The sequence below is a fragment of the Dromaius novaehollandiae genome, chromosome 26 (genome assembly GCF_036370855.1).
Source record: "Dromaius novaehollandiae isolate bDroNov1 chromosome 26, bDroNov1.hap1, whole genome shotgun sequence".
Classification (NCBI taxonomy): domain Eukaryota; kingdom Metazoa; phylum Chordata; class Aves; order Casuariiformes; family Dromaiidae; genus Dromaius; species Dromaius novaehollandiae.
This window is the reverse complement of record NC_088123.1, coordinates 1629819-1651736: the sequence shown is the minus strand read 5'-3', so window position 1 is coordinate 1651736 and position 21918 is coordinate 1629819. Positions and strand designations below refer to the sequence as shown.

Genomic DNA, 21918 nt, shown 5'->3' with positions numbered 1-21918 from the left:
CGCGCAGAAAGGCTTCCCCCCGGGGACTCGGTGCCGCGCAGAAAGGCTTCCCCCGGGGGGCACTCGGTAGCTCACACAAAGTCTTCCCCGGGGGACTCGGTGCCAAGCAGAAAGGCTTCTCCCGGGGCACTCGGTAGCTCACACAAAGGCTTCTCCCGGGAGCCTCGGTACGTCCCAGGAAGGCTTCCCAGGAAGGCTTCCCCTGGGCACCTCGGAATGCCACAGCAGAATTCCCCCCGGGGACCTGGCAGCGCTCAGACTCCTGAATGCTCAGAAAGCATTCACCCCAGGACAGCCTGTGCTTCGGAAAAGTGTGACCTCCCGTAAAAGACCCCGTCCTTCTGCGCATGGTGCCTCTGGCCAGGCCGCTTCCACCTGCTTGCTGTCCTGTGCCTGCGTGTGCTCGGACAAGGCCCGGCAGGTCTGGCCCTGCTGGTACCAGCTGCTGGAGAATGCACTGCCCGCCAGTCTGAACAGCCTCTAGCACTGATGGCTGTGTTGCAGTCCAGCACATTCAAGGCGCATGTCACTGCGGTTAGGCTTTGCCAACCCATGAAGGCTAGCCCACCCGCAAAGCTCCACTGAAGCTGAGGGATTTGTTCTGGCTTCAGGTTTGATAGCAGAGGAACAGTGTTGGGAAGCTACACGTTCAGTGTCACGACCTACAGCGGGAATGACCAGGGAGCACAGTGTCTGTATTAGCCCCGCTGCTCCGACCCCTCTCAAGGATATGCTACTTTTGAAGCCTGGGCACAGCACTGCCCGTTACAAGGAGCCCCTACATTCCCACAGAAGATGCGATTGCAGCTGGGACTGTCCTGACTTCTTGAAGTGGAGGCTTGTGGGTGTCTCAAGAGAGACATCAGCTGATACCAGGGGAAGATATCCGCTATGTATCCAGCTGATGGGAATGGCTCTCCAGAAATACCCAGCTCTCTCCCCTGACTACAGGCTTTGACAGAGAAAGCGACCTTTTAGACCCCCAGGCTGGCCTTTCTCTGGCCAGATGCCTACAAGGAGCTGAAATGAAGGCCCCAATTAAACACGAGTGGTGCAAGATGCCTCTTTCATCCCTGCACATAGTCCTCAGAGCTCACCCACCTCCTGCTGCAGTGCCATCCCGATCTTTCCCTCCTCCAAGCAGAGCACCCCCTGGGACTGATGGCAAAAGGCAATCTCGCCACAGTTGTCCTGTTCCCCCTTTGGGGATTTACAGACTACCCAAAGAGGCAGGTTATCCTCCTAATGTCTTTGTGTGCACCTGTGCCTCCCTCTCAACAGCTGCCAGCATTTTCTATGCACTGCTGTTTTCATGTCTTTACGACCCAATTCACGGCACTCCATGTGCTGTCCGAAAAGCAGATTCGTTGCCCGATGTGCAATAAGCCAAGAATTACACACATTTACGTACAATTATAATATTGCTTGCACACCATTTTACTACTATGCATGCTCAGGGGAGGGGGTCGTCACCCGAGCGCGGGTCTTTTTGGCCTATGGGTATGATTTTTTTGTGTTATAATGAGGACAGTTCAGTCCTTGAATGGACTTGAATTCTTTTGCCAAATTGGCAATACACACCTAGAAAGAAATCATTTTGATTTAATGTTTCATTAGGACTTTAGCAGTTCTAGGATGTCCTTGATTAAAGAATGCTTCCTCTCAGAAAATAGAGTTAGAGGTTACCGTGATCTTCCTACCGCAGGCTTTGGGATATCCAGTGCACCGTGACAGTGGGAGGCTGGGTCCATCGTGGGGAAAGGCAGTGCCCCAGCGGGGTGAGAGGGTCAGAGCGGGGAAGCACCGAAACAGCGCGGTACTGCTGGAGCTCTGGTTTGGTGGCCGCTTCTGCCCCAGGACTCACACAAACAGTGTCCATCAGGCAGCTGCACTCAAGGTGCCCACTGTCCATGTTGCCACTTTCTCCTCTGGTGAGCAAACAAGCCTGCCACACCGCTTAGCAGGCTAGTGCCGGCGCTTGGCTGAGCACACTGCCTGTGCACGCTGCAGAGTGCCGAGTGCTCTAGAGCTGCCGAGGACGCTTGCTGTGGCCTGCTGCCAGATTGGAGATAGTGAGGCGCACGTTCTCAGCTCTGAGGTGTAATTCCCATGTTCAAACCATTCCCCCAGGTTCCCCGGGTATCTCAAGGGAGTCTCATCCAAGACGCCGTTCCCAGATTTCAGCACCTCCATTCACAGGTACGTGATTATGCCAAGATGGCTGTCTACAAAGTCCTTGCAATCATACGGAAGCAGTTAGAAGAAGAAAATAATCAAAAGGCAAATGCTTTGTGGGGCAGGCCAGAGGAAGACGACACAGGATCGTAGATTCCATCTTAGGTCGGTGCCGTCAGCGTCTGACTGCCTTGCCTTCAGACCCACATTTTGCAAGGTGTGTGGCAGAAAAGCGGACGCCGTCTGGAAAGGAGGCCTCTCCTGCTCAGGGCACACTCAGGCCACAGGGAAGGAAAATACCTGTGAGAAAGTTAGAAAAGATTCAGCCAAGAACCATCTTGCCACCTATCAACATCCCTGGAATGGCCGTTTACTCAGAGAAAGAAACACAAAGTGAAAAGCAAGTGCTTTGTAATTTCCTCCCCTCTGAACTATGGAAATATGGACATCTCTGTGGCTGTCCAGGGACCTGCAAAGAGCCTGAGAGAGCCTGGAACAGCCCCATGCATTGCAAGGCAGTCCAAGAGACACTGTGTACCTGCCTTGCCAGGTCACTGCATTCGGGTAACTTTTACAGTGTGCAAAGAGCTCTGCACCACAGCGTTCAGAGCCCTGCCCTGAGCTTCTGACTGACTGAAAGCCAAGTGTCCCAACATCATCTCCTGCAGCGCTTGCCGCGCTGCTGCCAGATGCCCTGGCAGGGCGCCCGGGAGGGCGTGTGTGTGGTGTCCCTGCAGCCCCTCGGTGACATGGCCTGAGGTCACAGAGGGGGGTCCCACCTCACAGCCGCAGCTCCCCTCTTCCCACGGTGCCCCCAGCCTCTCCCCACTTGTCCCAGCAAGGCCGGGGGGGCCTAGGCACTGCCGCTGCTCTCGCCCCCGCGCTGCTGGGCAGGAGCCGCTGTGCTGGGAGCCAGAGCAGGCAGTGCGACAGCACCGGGGGTGGTCTGCTGAGGTGCAGAGGAGCAGGCCGGAGGGCAGCAGTTGCTGTGCCACCCTCCTGCTGACTTGGCCGCTCAGGTTTTCTCCCTTCTCGGAGGGCTGTTTCTTGCCTCAGGACTGCTTCCAGCTGTCCTCCTCTGTGCCAGAGGCAGGATCCTGTGGGAAGAAAGAGAGAGCCTGCAGGAAGGGGAGCTGGAGATGAGGAGAAAGGTAAGAGACAGAAACAAATCACCCTTGATTTAGGAGTGCACGCGTGGGCCTTTGGAGAGCTCCAGCCACAAGCAGCGCTTTATAAACCAGTGGAGAAGCTTAGCAGTGGGAAACAGAGCAAGGTGCAGCTGCTGTGTGGAGAAGGTGTCCCCTACATAGTACACCAACCTGAAGAAGGCGACTCAGGACGAACTGAAATCACCATCAGCTGTCATTCCTGAGGAAGTCCCTAGAGAATGTGAGAGGTGGCTGCAAGCTCTGGGTGTACTACAAGGCCTGCGAGCACTGCCAAGGCACAACCACTGATATGGCCGAGTGTGTTCAGCATGCCCTGCCCCCAAACAGGAAATCTTTCCATAGAGCTGTAGGGTTTGGATTGCTGTGCTGGAGCCTCACACGCGTACCTGTGTTCTTTTGCCCCGGGGGGCTGCTCAGGAGAGGAAGGAGAAAGAGCTGCTGCTTCTGCTGCGACTCAAGGAGGACATGGAGCAGGAAGCGAGAGCTGAGGAAGTGCAGAAGCAAAGGAGACAAGAGAAAGCCCGAAAGGCACGTGAAGGAGCATTCTTTTCAGCTTGTAGGTGGCAGAGAAGAGAGCGACTACTGACAAAAATCCGCAGGGTGTCTAAAAGAGGCGCCAAGTGTGCTTTGGAGCCCTGAGATGCCCCTTAGAGCTGACCGCGCCTGGGAAGGCTGCAGGGGCTGGAGGGCCAAAGTGGGGCAGGTTGGTGGCGGGAGCTGCACAGGTTTGTTGTGCTCCAAAGGGGAGGGTGAGAAAGAGACAGCTAGGGAAATGCTTGTGTCCCTCCCAAAGTGGCCTAAACTAGGAGAGGAACTGTGGGCCTTTCCAGACGGGTACTGTAACTATGCCTCTTCAGACCGTGTGTCTTGTTCCCCGGCAGCTCAGTGGGGCAGGAGGCCTCGGCGTTTCAACCTGCGGTCAGACGATGCTGTTCAGGGCAGCTCAGTCGGCACATGGCCATTGGATTTCTGTACATCCTTTTTGGTTCTTTTCTTTTTTTTTTTTTTGTTTGTTTGTTTTTCCTTGGAAGTGGATTCAGCAAGGGATTGCTCCCAAGACAAACAAAGACACGGCAGGAAATGTGTTGAGGCTTGGTGTGGAGGACTGGCTTGAGGGCAGAGGTCATGTGAAGATTGAACAAATAAAGGAAGCAGAACTAAGTGCATATCGCACACAGTTGATGTGAGCCAAGTCCCGTATGAGAGTAAAAACAGCTAGAGCCAAGGACACATTGTCCTTGGCTCCAAGGTGTTATCAATGATTAGTCCTGGGAACTTGCGGGTGATGTAATGCAGAAGTTGCTGGGTAAACCAAATTGCTGTTACCAATAAGGAGCTCAGCTTTTGCAATATGTATGAGCCTGATTAGTCCTATACTATATAAAGAAAGACCACACCTAATAAAGTTGAAGTACACTGATCACTCATATTGAGCGTCTGGGTCTTCCCTCCGTCGGCTCCTCCCGTGCAAGTTTCCAACAAATGGCGCCCGAACAGGGACCCTGCCGGTCAGGGACTCGGTGATTAAAAACTCAGGAGTCGACAGAGTGCTAGAGACAGCTGGTCCTGCTGTGCTAAAGGCAACGAGACACAAAAGGGGGTCTACGTGCCAGAGTTACAGAGGAGGTGGAGAGGACACAAACAAAGGGGGTCCGTGCCCAGGACGAGACGGGGTCCTGCCAGAAAGTCTCGCCGCAGGTCTTGCAAAGGTTGCAACGGTAAGTGAGTAACCACGGAGCGACAAGCGGCTTATTATTTATTAAGATGCTTTTTAGAAAAGCGAGGTACTCAAGGAATAGAATGTCATAAGGAACTCCCAGGGCTATTAGCTTACGGAGTGGCTAAGGGGTGTTTTGTTAACCCAGATACCGTGTTCGAACAAACTGAATGGAAAAAATTTGGGGACAAGTTGTTTGATGAAGTAATAAGTGACAACAAGACAGTAAAAAAGCTGATGAAGCCGTGGAGGGCAGTTACTAATGCTCTCGCACCTCAAAGGAAAAAAAAAAAAAAAAAAAAAAAAGAAAAAAAAAAAAAAAAGAAAGAAAGAAAGTAGCTGCCGCTGCCGCGGAGCGTTTGGGAAGCCCCGATGGGTTCAAGGAACCCCCGCATGCAGAGGTGTCCCCATACCCATCGCCCCCCTCGATCCGAACCTCTACTATTGCCCAGGGAGGGTCTGGGAACACAGGCCTGCCAAAAGGAGCAACATTGACCATGCGGCAGATCCCCCCTCTCTCCCTCCCCCCCCTCCCTCTCTCTCTCCCCCCTCTCTCCTCCCCCCCCCTCCCCCCCCTCCCCCCCTCTCTCTCCCCCCCCCCTCTCTCCCCCCCCCCCTTTTTCTCCTCTCCTCCTTCTCCTCTTCCTTTGGCCACAGTTATCTGAGGACACCCATCTCAGGCTATCAATGTGAAATAAGTTTTTCTCTACGATATTAATGGTCAGAAACCACTAATAAAAGCAGTTTGAAAAAAAAAAAAAAAAGGGGAAAAAAACAAGAAAAAAACAAGAAAAAAACAAGAAAAAAAAAAAGGGGGTATCCCATCTTATATGGGAATAAAGCAGGGCCGAGAAGAGCCTTTCGGCTTATTTATTGACAGAGTAGCCAATGCTATACAAGCAGCAGGGGTACCAGATTACCTGAAAGGGACTATCTTGAAACAATGTGCAATACAGAATAGTAACCCTTCAACGCGTAGTATTTTAGCCACACTCCCGGGAACATGGACTATTGAGGAGGGGCTAGAAAGAATGGCGCAGGTACCTGTAGGACCGCAAGCTATGCTAGTAGAGGCGGTGAAACAGTTAGGAGAGAGCATGAGAGAGCAAGCACAGGCGTTGCGGGATAATATGCAACAGAATCAAAGACAGGTATTCGCTGCCCTTGCTCCTTTGCAAAACCCCGGCGGAAATACCCCCCCCGATCGACGATCGGCACGCTGCTACCGATGCGGCGTTGCGGCACGCTGCTACCGATGCGGCGTTGTTGGTCATCTTCGCAGAGAATGCCAAGCTAGTAGAGTATGGTGTCCCAACTGCAAAAGCAACAAACATGATGGAGCAGCTTGTTGGAAGGCTGGCTCGGGAAACGCCCGGAGAAGCGGGACGAGCCGCCCCACGATGACACAAAAGGCGGCCTTCACCACAACAACTCAGCAACCCCCGCAGTCAACACAACCACCTCAGCCGGCGCCCAGCTCCACTCCGAACAGCATGAATCCCTTTGTCTTCGACCAGCCACCAGAGGGAGTCTCGGACTGGACTTGGCAACAGCAGTAGACGCCACCTTATTGGATACAAAGCCAACAAGAATCCGGACGAATGTCTATGGACCAGTAACTATTAATCATGAGCCAGTAGGTGCCTTACTGATTGGAAGATCGTCCGCTACAATGAAAGGATTACAAGTTTTGACAGGATTGATCGACAAGGACTATTTCGGGGAAGTACAAATTGTGGTTTCAGCAATGTTTCCACCTATGCACATACCACAAGGATCGAGAATAGCTCAACTTATTCCGCTTCCCCACCTGACTGAAGGGGTGGCACCAGCGAAAGAGCAACCACGAGGCTATGGTGCTTTTGGTTCCACTGGAAGTGTAGTATTACTGACTGTCGGAATGCATCAAAGGCCCCGACAAACCGTGACTGTAAGGTATAAAGAAGAATCTATACGCACTAATGCCTTATTGGACACTGGAGCAGATGTATCAATAATTAGCACTAAGATTTGGCCCCAGCATTGGCCAACCCGAGAGACCAGCTCTACGGTAGCTGGAGTAGGCGGGGTCACCCTCGCCCGGAAATCATCGATGCTACAATGGACTATAGGGAACAAGGTGGTTAATTGCTCCGTTTCCATTTTACCCCTACCTGAAGGAGTGCAAGCATTAATAGGGCGCGATATCCTTGCCCAGATGGGTATGGTGCTTACCTCAGAACACCCTTTATAGCACCGGCCATTGCCTGGACTTTCCCAATCCCACTCAGCTGGAGGACTGATCAGCCTGTGTGGGTAGAGCAATGGCCGCTTAAACGGGAAAGTCTCATTCAAGCACATGAACTAGTAAAGGAACAGTACAAACAAGGTCATCTAAGACTATCTACCAGCCCTTGGAATACCCCAATATTTGTGATCAAGGAAAAATCCGGCAAATACAGACTTTTACACGATCTACGTGCTGTAAACAGACAGATGTATGACATGGGTGCTTTACAACCGGGGTTACCCAGCCCAGCAATGATCCCAGAAGGCTGGCACCTGCTAATCGTAGATTTAAAGGACTGTTTCTTTACTATAGCCCTCCACGAAGATGATAAACAGCGATTTGCATTTACACTCCCTGCTATCAATAGAGAGGGGCCAGACCAAAGATTTGAATGGACAGTACTACCGCAGGGTATGCGAAACTCACCAACCCTCTGTCAACTCTATGTCGATGCGGCACTTCAACCGTTACGTCAACAGTGGCCAGAGACCATGATATATCACTACATGGACGACATATTGCTGGCACAAAAAACCCCCTTTTCTCCTGAACAAAAATTTGATCTAATCACACAATTAAAGAAAAAGGAACTTGTGGTGGCCCCGGAAAAGGTACAGGAATCCAGCCCCTGGCAGTATCTAGGTTGGCATATTTCGAATGCCACCATCAGACCACAGAAATTGACAATCAGGACTGACATAAGAACACTCAATGATGCTCAAAAACTATTAGGAGACCTTCAACGGATCCGTCCGGTTGTCGGCATTCCTAATGAACTTTTAAATCTGCTACGCCCCCGCTGAAGGGAACAGACCCAGCGGCTGCCGTCACGCTCACAGAGGAACAGCAACGGGTACTCCAGGAAATTGCATCGCTAATTACTACGCGTGCTACGCACCGACGCCTGGAAAATCAGCCACTTGATCTTACTATTTTATGTGACCCACAATACCTAATGGGAGCCATTACACAACACAAAATAAAAACGGGGGAAAAAAGAGGGTTGGCGGAACCCATTGTACTAGAATGGATAGCACCACCGTTACAACCAAAACGAACTATTCAAGAAAAAATTTCAACGCTGGCCGAACTCATTAGGAAAGGAAGAAACCGAATATTACAAATTGAGGGAGCACCACTGAATACCGTTTGGCTGCCATTGAAACCCAAAGACCTAGAATGGTCAGGCGGTTGTTGAACGAGCAAACAGCACTGTCAAACAATATATAGAAAAGTTTAAGGACATCCTAGACATCAAGGAAAAAATTGATAAGACCCTATTCGTACTAAACTATTTGTGTGTATTCGGGGACGACAAAGAACCACCAGCAATCAAACATCATATAGAAGAAGAAAAGGCTGGTAGCCGGACCTTTAGAGTAAAATACCGGGACATGAAAACGGGAGTATGGATAGGTCCAGCAGAGGTAATATACGTAGGGCGCGGTTATGTGTGTATATCTTCTCCCACAGGACCGGTTTGGGTTCCCAGCAGATTTACGAAACCTGTGATAGACGAAGGAGCGACTGTGGACAAAGACCATGCTCGGAATCGGACAGACAACTCTGCGCAAAATTGTCCTATTGATTATGATAATTGCTGAAGGGTCTACGATGTTGTCTCAGATTGATACTCAACAGAATATGTGGGTTACATGGGCTAACGAAACTAACCAGCGCACCTTTTGTTTGTCTCTAGCCTCAGGAAGCGATCCCTTCCGGACGTGTCTATTTGGGGTGCCTATAGGAGCTCCAAAGGAATTGGTCAAGCTGTTAGGCCCATACTCAACTTCACTCGCTCTCTTAAATGGGTCCTTCTCGAGCAACCTCTCAGACGGAGTGGTTGCTGCACTGCAACATCTTAATATATCGTTGCCATGGGATCCACAAGAATTAGATTTGTTAGGGTCAGTAGCAGTAGGAAACACTAGTGATAATTGGACACAAACCTGTTTTATACTAAATAAAGGTAAACAAAATAAGACTCATTGGACGAACATAACGTCTAGAACTTTAGGGTTTAACGCCAATGGTAATTATTGTGGGTGGAATAACTCCAATAATAGTGAGCCACTTGGGGCCTATGGAGTAAATGATCACAACTCAATGTGGCCTATGAGTGCCTCTAAGGCACTGCCTCCTGGTATTTTTCTAATTTGTGGTGACAGAGCATGGCAAGGTGTGCCAGGAAACGCTTATGGGGGACCTTGTTATATAGGACGCCTGACACTCTTTGCCCCTGACTTACATGATCAGCGTTGGTCAAATCTGACTGCAGCAATCAGACATAGAAGAAGTGAGAATCGTCGAGGCAAGCGTGAATTGAAAAAACTAGGTTCAGATTGTGCTGATGATGTAGAATTATGGGGGCCTGCGGAAAGGTTTTTCGCCGCAGCTTTAGCTCCTAACGTTGCGGTTGCGCATGCCATGTCTAATCTAAATAAACTTGCTTGTTGGGCTGTTAAGCAATCAAATGTTACTACACAAATTCTCTCTGAAATGTCACAGGATATGGATAGCCTGAGACATGCAGTGTTGCAAAATAGAGCAGCTATAGACTTTCTGCTTTTGGCACAGGGACGCGGGTGTGAGGATTTTGAAGGAATGTGTTGTTTTAATTTTTCTGATCATGGACAGTCAATCCATGAGCAATTGAAATGGCTAAAGGACGACACCCAGAGAATCACCGTACAGTATAATTGGTTTGATGATCTGTTTAGAAAGATGTTTGGTAATGTGAGTACCTGGATTTTGGGCTTGATCAAAGAAGGGCTACGTATTCTATTCATAATTGTATTAATTTTAATTGCTGTAAGAGTGATTTTTGGCTGCTTAACACAAAAGCTTGAACAATTAACTAAAAAAGTCTTTCTCGCACAAAATAAAAACGGGGGAATTGTGGAGGACTGGCTTGATGGCAGAGGTCATGTGAAGATTGAACAAATAAAGGAAGCAGAACTAAGTACATATCGCACACAGTTGATGTGAGCCAAGTCCTGTACGAGAGTAAAAACAGCTAGAGCCAAGGACACATTGTCCTTGGCTTCAATGTGTTATCAATGATTAGTCCTGGGAACTTGCGGGTGATGTAATGCAGAAGGCGTTGGGGTAAACAAAATTGCTATTACCAATAAGGAGCTCAGCCTTTGCAATATGTATGAGCCTGATTAGTCCTGTGCTATATAAAGGAAGATCACGCCTAATAAAGAGGAAGTACGCTGATCACTCATATTGAGCGTCTGGGTCTTCCCTCCGTCGGCTCCTCCCGTGCAAGTTTCCAACAATACGTAATCTGCTGGAAGCAGTCCAACTGCCCCAAAGAAATTGCTGCAATACACTGCCCAGCCCATACTAAAGACACTACAGAAATTAGTAGAGGAAATGCATTAACTGACGCTGCTGCGAAGGCTGCAGCCCGACATCCTCTGAGAGAAGGTATGGTGGCAGTTCCAAGGATGAACCAAAGTCAGTGGCCAAATTTAATAGACCCCAAAACCATGTATGAAAAGGACTGCTCAGTGGAAGAGAACAAAACAATGGGAGTAGTGGGAAGCAAAACAAGATGATGATGGAATATGGACAACTGGCGGAAAACCAATTCTACCAAAAACATATTTAATTACTATAGCTAGGTGGTTTCACGATAAAGCTCATGGGGGAGCCGAGGCAATAGCTAAACAGGTACAGAAAGTATGGGCCGCTCCAGGAATTTATGCGGCTGCAAAAAGAATAACAAATAGCTGCCCGACCTGCCAGAACTTTTCAAGTAGCAAACCAAGCTCAGAGCTAGGGGGATGACCATGGGCCCACTTCCCTTTCCAAAAGCTACAAACAGATTATGCGGGTATGCCATCTGCCAATGGGTACAAACACTTGTTAGTGATAGCAGAGCAGTTATCAGGCTGGGTAGGAGCTTTCCCAACAAGAAAGGCCGATGCAGGAGGGGTAGTAAAAGCCTTACTGAAAGAAACCATACCTAGGTAGAGAGTCCCAGAAGCCACTGATTGAGACAGGGGTGCCCATTTTACGGCAAGCATAATCACTCAGTTATAGAAATCGTTAGGCATAAAAAGAAACCTATGTACCCCTTATCACCCACAATCTTCAGGACAAGTAGAGAGAATGAATAGAACCTTGAAAGGAAAAATAGCAAGAATATGTAGACGTGCTAGCCTAAAATGGCCAGAAGCATGAAACTTAGCTCTATGGGATGTTTGAAATGCCCCACAGCAACCCATAGGACTAACGCCAGCAGAAATTCTCTTTGGGAGACATTTAGCTGTACTAGGGACTTGTTATTCCAGCTAAGACCAGCCTGTTAGACGGAGATGAAGGACTAAGCCGGTATGTTCTAAGTATGCAAAAAAGGTTTGAACATCTTTTTTTAAAAAAATATATGCTCGATGATATCAATCCACACCACCTGAAATACAAGTGCCTGATATACAGCCTGGGGATGAAGTTTTAGTTAAAGTATTTTCACAGAAATCCAAGTTAAAGCCTAAATGGAATGGGCCATATACTGTCATAGTATGTTCTTAATTTGTTGTTAGAGTTGAACTGTACTTGTATATGTTGAAAAAGAATGTGTATGTGTAAGAACACTTTGTAATCTTATATTCATAGATGGCATTGTTGTAGATACAAGTAACCATTCCAATATTTGTATTTGTAACTTTACCAGAATTATGGGATGCGACTTTAATTATTCAGCTCCTATTAGATCTTATCAATTGTTACAATCTAATTATACATTGAGCCAAAATTTACTACCTACCCCCATTGGAATGAATCTCACCCTGGTAAGGAAACTACTCCAATGTGATGATTTGCGTTGACTGCTAGAACGAACCCGAAACAATGGACAAAAAACTCTAATCACCATTCATCATGATGCGGAAGAGATACACCATGTCTTGGAAAGGGTAAAGAGGGACAGAGAACATCATGGCTGGGAAACTTTTCCAGGATGGTCACCAACTGCAACAGGGATTTGTGGTCACGTGTTCAACTCAGTAGCAGCTGCATTAAGTTTGTCTGTGTTATGCCTGTTACTTACGATCATATTATACAGAAGACTACGGAAAGTAGTAGTATGCCTGGAAAAACTTCGAGAACTCTGTTTAAAGGATTAGCAGGGATGCTTCATAAAAACAAAGGGGGGACTGTTAAGGAATAGCAAACTGAAACTGTCTAGAGGTAGCCGCTTAGCACAACTTCTATACAACTTGCTTAGCATGAGGAGCTAAATTTGCTGAAGCCTTAGGCTGCACTTAGATAAAATAATGAACTTTTACTTAGTCCAGTAAGAAAAGGGCCTCAGAGCTGGTTCCAGCTGGGAAGATAAGGAAGTTACAAGCAGTCTGCATTCCTGCGTCTCACACTCCGAAAGGGAGGACATCAAGGCTGTGAAATAAGACCGGTGCAGGGCGTTAGGACCTTGAGGGACAAAGCCTTAGCTCACTGCTGGGGCAGTGTTAATTGCTATGATTTAGAATCACCTCCTCCTCCTCAGGACCTTGAGAGACAGCAGTAAGACCCAACAAGAAACGAAGGGACAACCGTCAGCAGAAACCACAACAGTAAAGATAAGGGAGAAAAAGAGCCTGCCTAGGAACAAGGATGACACCCAATAAGGAGCAGGAGACCCCAGACCTAAAAATTACTCTTGGTCTGAACTACCACGTGAGGGGTTGGAAACTTAATTTGAAAAAACTATAATTGCCCAGGATTTGTTTATGTTAGGGTCCCTCTTCGGAGGCACCCAGCTCGAGCTGTAATTATGGCACGTGCGTGATTAAAATTTAATTTGTTTTGATTTGGCTCTGAACTTTTCTGCGGGAACCTAGGGTCGAGCCCTGTTATGGTGGCCGACAAGCCTCATTTCCGTAACATGGATCATCCTATTATTTGGACAGAAGGTGCCACTCAGGTTATCCTGACACCAACATCTTTGAGGTACTTGAGACTAATCCTTTGTCTCCGTCTGTAAGTGCTCAAGGAGCAGAATTAATAGCATTGACCCAAGCAGTAAAAATCGGTAAGAACCTGCAGGTAAATATCCATACCGATTCTAAATATGCATTTGGAGTAGGTCATGTAACAGGGATGTTATGGAAAGAACAAGGATTTTTATTTACGTCATCAGGAAAGAAAATAGCTAATGGAGAAGAAATACGTAATCTGCTGGAAGCAGTCCAACTGCCCCAAAGAAATTGCTGCAATACAGTGCCCAGCCCATACTAAAGACACTACAGAAATTAGTAGAGGAAATGCGTTAGCTGACGCTGCTGCGAAGGCTGCAGCCCGACAACCTCTCAGAGACGGTATGGTGGCAGTTCCAAGGATGAACCAAAGTCAGTGGCCAAATTTAAGAGACCCCCCCCCAAACCATGCATGGAAAGGACTGCTCAGTGGAAGAGAAAAAAAAAACAATGGGAGTAGTGGGAAGCAAAACAAGATGATGATGGAATATGGACAATTAGAGGAAAACCAATTCTACCGAAAAAAAAATTACTATAGCTAGGTGGTTTCACGATAAAGCTCATGGGGGAGCCGAGGCAATAGCTAAACAGGTACAGAAAGTATGGGCCGCTCCAGGAAATTATGCGGCTGCAAAAAGAATAACAAATAGCTGCCCGACCTGCCAGAACTTTTCAAGTAGCAAACCAAGCTCAGAGCTAGGGGGATGACCATGGGCCCACTTCCCTTTCCAAAAGCTACAAACAGATTATGCGGGTATGCCATCTGCCAATGGGTACAAACACTTCTTAGTGATAGCAGATCAGTTATCAGGCTGGGTAGGAGCTTTCCCAACAAGAAAGGCCGATGCAGGAGGGGTAGTAAAAGCCTTACTGAAAGAAACCATACCTGGGTAGAGAGTCCCAGAAGCCACTGATTGAGACAGGGGTGCCCATTTTACGGCAAGCATAATCACTCAGTTATAGAAATCATTAGGCATAAAAAGAAACCTATGTACCCCTTATCACCCACAATCTTCAGGACAAGTAGAGAGAATGAATAGAACCTTGAAAGGAAAAATAGCAAGAATATGTAGACGTGCTAGCCTAAAATGGCCAGAAGCATGAAACTTAGCTCTATGGGATGTTTGAAATGCCCCACAGCAACCCATAGGACTAACGCCAGCAGAAATTCTCTTTGGGAGACATTTAGCTATACTAGGGACTTGTTATTCCAGCTAAGACCAGCCTGTTAGACGGAGATGAAGGACTAAGCCGGTATGTTCTAAGTATGCAAAAAAGGTTTGAACATCTTTTTTTAAAAAAATATATGCTCGATGATATCAATCCACACCACCTGAAATACAAGTGCCTGATATACAGCCTGGGGATGAAGTTTTAGTTAAAGTATTTTCACAAAAATCCAAGTTAAAACCTAAATGGAACGGGCCATATACTGTCATAGTATGTTCTTAATTTGTTGTTAGAGTTGAACTGTACTTGTATATGTTGAAAAAGAATGTGTACGTGTAAGAACACTTTGTAATCTTATATTCATAGATGGCATTGTTGTAGATACAAGTAACCATTCAAATATTTGTATTTGTAACTTTACCCCAAATTATGGGATGCGACTTTAATTATTCAGCTCCTATTAGATCTTATCAATTGTTACAATCTAATTATACATTGAGCCAAAATTTACCACCTACCCCCATTGGAATGAATCTTACACTAGTAAAGAAACTACTCCAATGTGATGATTTGCGTTGACTGCTAGAACGCACCTGAAACAATGGACAAAACTCTAATCACCATTCATCATGATGCGGAAGAGATACACCATGTCTTGGAAAGGGTAAAGAGGGACGGAGAACATCATGGCTGGGAAACTTTTCCAGGATGGTCACCAATTGCAACAGGGATTTGTGGTCACGTGTTCAACTCAGTAGCAGCTGCGTTAAGTTTGTCTGTGTTATGCCTGTTACTTACGATCATATTATACAGAAGACTACGGAAAGTAGTAGTATGCTTGGAAAAACTTCGAGAACTCCCTTTAAAGGATTAGCAGGGATGCTTCATAAAAACAAAGGGGGGACTGTTAAGGAATAGCAAACTGAAACTGTCTAGAGGTAGCCGCTTAGCACAACTTCTATACAACTTGCTTAGCATGAGGAGCTAAATTTGCTGAAGCCTTAGGCTGCACTTAGATAAAATAATGAACTTTTACTTAGTCCAGTAAGAAAAGGGCCTCAGAGCTGGTTCCAGCTGGGAAGATAAGGAAGTTACAAGCAGTCTGCATTCCTGCATCTCACACTCCAAAAGGGAGGACATCAAGACTTTGAAATAAGACCGGTGCAGGGCGTTAGGACCTTGAGGGACAAAGCCTTAGCTCACTGCTGGGGCAGTGTTAATTGCTATGATTTAGAATCACCTCCTCCTCCTCAGGACCTTGAGAGACAACAGTAAGACCCAACAAGAACCGAAGGTACAACCGTCAGCAGAAACCACAACAGTAAAGATAAGGGAGAAAAAGAGCCTGCCTAGGAACAACGATGAGACCCAATAAGGAGCAGGAGACCCCAGACCTAAAAATTACTCTTGGTCTGAACTACCGCGTGAGGGGTGGGAAACTTAATTTGAAAAAGCTATAATTGCCCAGGGATTTCTATGTTCGGGGTCCCTCTTCGGAGGCACCCAGCTCGAGCTGTAATTACTGCACGCGTGTAACACGTCTCCCTGCCACAAGGACCAGAGCACACCAGTGCCCCAGTCCGATTCTCCACACGTCTCACCTCTCTGAGGGCTCGGTCCCAGGACTTGCTCTCCCATGCTGCCGTCTCTTTTGACCCCAGGCAACTTCAGGGGGGAAAGTCTTCTTCGAGAAAGGAGGCGCTTCCCAGCAGGACTCCCTGCAAGCGGGACATGAGAAACCCCTTCAGAAGAGTGTCTTTGTGGCACCGCAGGCAAGAAGTACTTGCAGAGCTGCTCTGTCCTGGTGTGAGACTGTCTGTGGCAGTACTCCCCATTCCCTTGGGGTCACGTTTCCTAGCAGGACTTAGGTCCTTTCTGACAGTGCTCGAAGGAAAGAGCCCTTGGCAATAGACGTGAGGGAAGGGAGTGCAGTGGGCAAGTGTCCTTCAGCAGATCAACTGAACATTGGAGCGCGGGGCTGTCCCGAGGAATTCTTCTTCCATAGCGAGCCCCCATAGGGTGACTGCTGGTGGCAAACAGAGCCACAGGAGGGCAATTTTGTATCGCAGCACATTGTAACTGTGGCTTTAATTCCCTGGCACTAAGGACACAGGGGAAACCCCTGGTTCCTTTACCTTCTTTCTCTCTCTTTTTAGCCATGTGCTCTTCCATCTGCAGGTCTTGCAGAGACTCAAAAGACCCCTCAGCAGCTGAGTGTGCTCGGGTAAGCTCAGACCTGGAACCAAGAAGAGAAGAAAAATGAAGTTGACACTGGAGTTTCACCAAAACCCGATGCCCTTGGCAATACACGTGAGGCAAGGGAGTGCAGTGGGCAAGTGTCCTTCAGCAGATCAACTGCAAGTTGCAGCACCGGGCTGTCCCAAGCTCCTCTTCCATGGTCAGCCCCTGAAAGGTGACTGCTGGTGGTAAAGAGGGCCACAGGAGGGCAATTTCCTATCCCCGGCATCACACTGTCACTTTGGCTGTTGTCCCCTGGCACTAAGGAAGCCTTCAAGCCTGTGTCAGCACTCAGCTCTTCCTTTACCCTTTTGCTCCTTCTCCTTAGCCTTCTCTTTGCCCAACTCGTCCTCTTTGGCAGGCTGCAAATATGCCCCCATGGGAGGCAACAGATGATTAAAACCTTCCCTGGAAAGAAAGAAGGTGAAAGAGAATATGAAGCTGGCAGCAACGGCTGACCACCCTGCCACAAGCAGCTAGAGAAGGCCCCAGAGGAGAAACCCCACACTCGGCTTCTCCAGCTGCGCTTTGCTTCTGCTCTCCGCTGAGGGAGAGCTTGCTCTGGGGCAAAACTGCCACCTGCAGCCTCCTGCTGCGGCCTGGCTTCTGCTTTCCGGGGCAGGCAGGAAGAAGGCTGCTCAATGGCAGCATGCAAGCAGGAGCCAGCGCTCATCAAGGTCGGAGGGATAATGAGGAAAGGAGCCCCACCTCCTTCAGCAGCAGTGCTTGGCGGTAGCACTCACACACGCTCTCCCAAACTTTAGCCATATCTGGGCAGCAAGAAAAACAGGGGCTCTGCCTGAAGTCAACAAGCTCACCACCATCCCACCCGCTCCAAACCAAGCAGACACACGCAGCACCCACCACCACCACCACCACCATCCCCAAGAGCACCCGCACTGCGGGCGGCTGCAGAGCTGACACCTTAACTGACTGCCAACCAGAAGCCCTCCGCTGGCTCCGCCAGAGCTCTGGAGACAAAAGAAGGACAGAAGAAAGGCTTGCCACAAGGCCTTCCTCCCAGCCAGGAGGCCGAGGCGTCTCCAACGGCAGAGCCTCTTCCCCGCTCTGCGGGCACCAGCACAACCAGGGCCGAGAAACCAGGGACCGTGACTGCGCTTCCCAACACGAAGCCAAGCTCAGCAGCAGGAATCACAGGCTCTGGCAAAGCAAACGATCCCGCTCGAACACGGGCCTTTCCAAGAGCCTCTCCAGAGCCCAGCAGCAGCACCAGGACACCTCAGCCTTCTGCCAACAGCACTCCTGTCCTTTCACAGCCTCCTCGCAAAGCCGGACCCTCTCCTGGCAAAAACTGCCCCTCCGTCCCCAGCCCGGCAAGAGCACAGGCCTCTGCCCACGGGCACCTCGCGGGCTCGCGGAGCTCCAGGCCTTACCTGCCTTCCGGAAACGCACAGGCTGCCGAGACAGCGACGGCAGAAGCGGAGCAAGGCAGAAACGGGCCGGTTCCGCGCCGTCGCCCCCAGCTCTGACGAATCCCCTCCGCGCTCAGCAAGGCTTTGGCCCAGCTCAAGCCGGCCGCACCCAACGCCCCACACACCCCGCCTGCCCGCCCCCAACGGAAGTGACGCCTCCCGCCCCGACGCTCCGCCCCCCGCCCCTCCCTGCTGCGCGCTCCCCATTGGCTGCGGCGGCGCGTGGCCTGCCGGGGCTGCACAGGTGGGAGGGCAGGGCAGGGGAGGGCAGGGCAGGGGAGGGGCGAGCAGGGCAGGGGCGGGGCGAGGCAGTGGGCGTGCGCGTGCGCAGTGCGGGGCCCCGCGGCAGAGCGCCCCGGGCAGGGCGGGCGAGGGGCGGGGCTGCGCGCATGCGCGGAGGCCGCAGGCGCTGGGGAGAAAAATACGCAACCGATGGCAGAGTCTCCCCAAACCCTGGCACGCGCTTGGCCCTCCCAAGGAGACGTACCTCACCGGGCCACGGTGCCCATCACTGTTGCCAGGTCACACAGCTGTTGTGTCCGTGGGAATCACCTCACTCCCCCATGGAGCACACGGCCCCCCTTTTCCCTGGCCCAGACTCTCCCCTGGCAGGAGGCTCTTTGCCCACCCCTTTCTGCCTGTTGCTGCCTCCAGATGCATGGCAGTTATTGCGGGTGGAGAAGGCCCCCCTTGAAGGAGGAGGTGCAGCAAAGGGCGATTCCCTTTCTGACAAGGGAAAGCCCTTGGGACCTGTGTCTCAGGGACTCTATGAGCAAGGATGCCAGGCATCCCTGCTTACACCAGGGGTAAAGGTGTCTGCAGTTTCCTGAGGCCAAAGGAAAGGAAGTTTGGGCACTTTCAGACTCCTCCAAGGAAAGAGCAGTTTGCAAGGCAGGCGAGGCAGCGCATTGCCATGGGAAAAGATCCCTTGGAGGGTAGGCTTCTCTAAGTGTGTGTGCTTAAAGGTGACCTGATAGGCTTCTCCGTGGCGATACCTAGCTTGGTGCCTGAGGGGAGAGCAGTGGAGGTTGTTGCCCTGGACCTGAGTAAGGCTTGCGAACCTGGAGGCTTTCAGCTTGCACAAGATGGCCAGAAAGTGTGTGGAAAGAATCAGGGAGCAGAGTGGAGTAAGAGAGTGACTGTTCCCCTTGGACAACCCTGTTATTTTTCATACATGTAGCACTCTTGAAACGGTTTGTTTAAAGAACAGGGTTCTCTTCTGTTCATTGCTTTCCACAGGCTACTAGTCACATTACAGGAAGCAGCCACTCCCCTGCCCCAGCACAGGTTCCCCCAAGGCAGCTGTCCCTCAGGCGTGTGCCTGCTCCAGCGTGGGTCCTCCCCAGGCGGTGGTCCCTCGGGGCTGTCCCTGCTGCAGCGTGGCTCCTCCCCGGGCCACGGTGCCCTCAGAGGAGGACCAGCTCCAGCATGGAGCACCTCCTTGCAAGAGTGCGACTCCAGCCATTTGCCTGACAATGTCCCCTGCCACGTAGCTCCTGCCTTTTGTTTCTCCAAACATGGCTCATGACAGTTCTCCTCACGGGGGCCCTCTCGTGTCTCCCGTGTCTCGTCCCTTGTGCCTCCTTGTTATGGAAACTAGGCTTGTTGGCCACCATAACAGGGCTCGACCCTAGGTTCCCGCAAGTAAAGTTCAGAGCCAAATCAAAACAAATTAAATTTTAATTACGCGCGTGCTGTAATTAGAGCTTGAGCTGGGTGCCTCCAAAGAGGTACCCTAACATAAACAAATCCTGGGCAATTATAGTTTTTTCAACTTACATTTCCCACCCCTCACGCAGTAGGTAGACCAATAGCAATTTTTTGGTCTGGGGTCTCCTGCTCCTCACTGGGTCTCATCATCGTTCTTAGGTAAGCTGTTTTTCTCCTTATTCTTGTTTTTTGCGGTCTCTGATGAAGGTTGTACCTCTGTTTTTGTTGGGTCTGGCAGTTGTCTCCCAAGGTGTTATTATTCAATTGTTTTTTCATCTTCCCTTTCAGAGTGGGTAACACAGGAACGCAGACTGCGTGTGACTTCCTTATTTTCACAGCCTGAACGAGCTCTGAGGCACTATTTTTTACTAAACTAGGTAAAGGTTTATTACTTTTCTCAAGTGCGGACTAAGGCTTCAGCAAATTTAGCTACTCATGCTAAGCAAGTTTTATAGAAGTTATGCTAAGCAGCTATTTCCAGACAGTTTCAATTCACCATTCTTTAACACTCCTCCTGTGTCTCCTGCCTGCAGCATCTCCTGCCCGTTCTTAAGGACGTTGGAGCAGAGGCACCATGGGCTCCTCTGACTGCCTGAAGTCCTGCTGCACAATGGGCTCTTGTCATCTGTGGCAGAGTTGGCTGGAAGGGGCTGAGCCTGGCCCAGGGCAGCTCGTGGTCTCCTCGCACACAGGGCCCCTGCAGAGCCCGGCTCCCAAACCCAGCCATCTGTGCCCAGCACGGCCCTCACTCACACACACACACACATGCACACGCGCACACACCCGCACTGTGGCTCCCTCCAAGAACTGCCCTTAGACACTCAGTCGGTCCTGTAGTTGGCCCTGGATCCCTGGTTTCCCAGTTGCCTCACGCACAAACCACACACAAATACACACACACATTCAGCAAGGCCCTGCCCATGGGGGCCCCCTCCAGCCCCCAGGATCCCCCCGCGGGGCAGAGCCCGGCAGGGTCCCCACAGGTGGGGACGGAACCAGGCATGCCGTCACCATGGCCCACCTATGCCATCATCAGTGACCTCAGCACCGCTGTTCCAGAGCCGTTGGGAGACCGTTGGTGGGAGAAGGGCCAGGAAGGTGCTCTCCGTTGCTGCCCGCCATGAGCCAGCCGGAGCGGCTGTGGATGAGGAGGAAGGCGGCGCTGCGCATCAGGAGGAAGGTGGGCCCGACCGTTTGGGACCGCCGCGCCGCCCTCCTGCCGAGTGCCGCAGCCGCCCCGGAGCCCGTGGAGGTGGAGCGCGCGGAGGAGGAGGAGGAGCCCGTGCAGGTGGAGCCTGTGGAGGGGCAGCCCGCCCCGCAGCCCCTGGACCTGCCCCAGGGGCCAAAGAGGAGGAGGAGGCGCTAGCCCGGCAGAAGGCCCCCGCTGCCCACAAGCCAGGGCACGGCCCCCCAGCAAGACCAGGCTGGGGCTGGCACTCAGCCCGGGGCAGCCGAGCCCAAGGCGCCGGGCTTGGAGGCTGAGGAGCGCCGGGCTGCGCGGCACCTCCTGGCCCGCCCCTGACTGCCGGGCACCAACATCTGCCCGGCAGAGGCAGGGCCGACCACGGGGCCACCTCCCTGCCAGGACTCCCCTCCACCTCCGCTGCAGGACGCAGACAGCACCCAGCAACGGCTCCCACCACCCTGCCACGGCTCTCTTCAGGCCAGTAGATAGTTAGGAATATTATTATTTCAGGATTAGGAAGATAAGTAGTATGAAGGTAATTAGTGTAGGTATAGTTCTTGTAGTCTTAGTGGGTTCTTAGGCAGTTACTTAGAGAATTCTTAGAGCAGTTGGGGGGGGTCTTAGTTCATAGGTATTTGTCTAAGTGTAGGATAGAGTTCTTGTTTTTAGTTCCCCTTGGGTCAATTATTTCTTAGAGGCATCCTAAGTAGCATTAGTCATAGTTCTTGGTTAGAGCTATTTGGTACCAGTAGGAGCATTAGTCCTAGTTGTTAGTTATAGTTCTTCTTAGTCAGACTTAGGGCATAGTTCTTCTTCCTGTAGGACAGTTCATGTTAGAGTGTAGTATGAGGCTGGGCAGCTCAGAGC

The 21918-nt window shown here is 50.4% G+C and overlaps 1 long non-coding RNA gene across 1 annotated transcript in view; it reads left to right on the top strand.

Annotated features, from left to right (window-relative positions):
* The first annotated feature begins 4447 nt into the window (after positions 1-4447).
* LOC135323662 (uncharacterized) overlaps positions 4448-21918 on the top strand; it is a 289040-nt gene continuing 271569 nt past the window's right edge. Inside the window, exon 1 of the long non-coding RNA XR_010385140.1 lies at positions 4448-5214. This is a non-coding gene — a long non-coding RNA (uncharacterized LOC135323662). The remainder of the gene's footprint in view (positions 5215-21918) is intronic.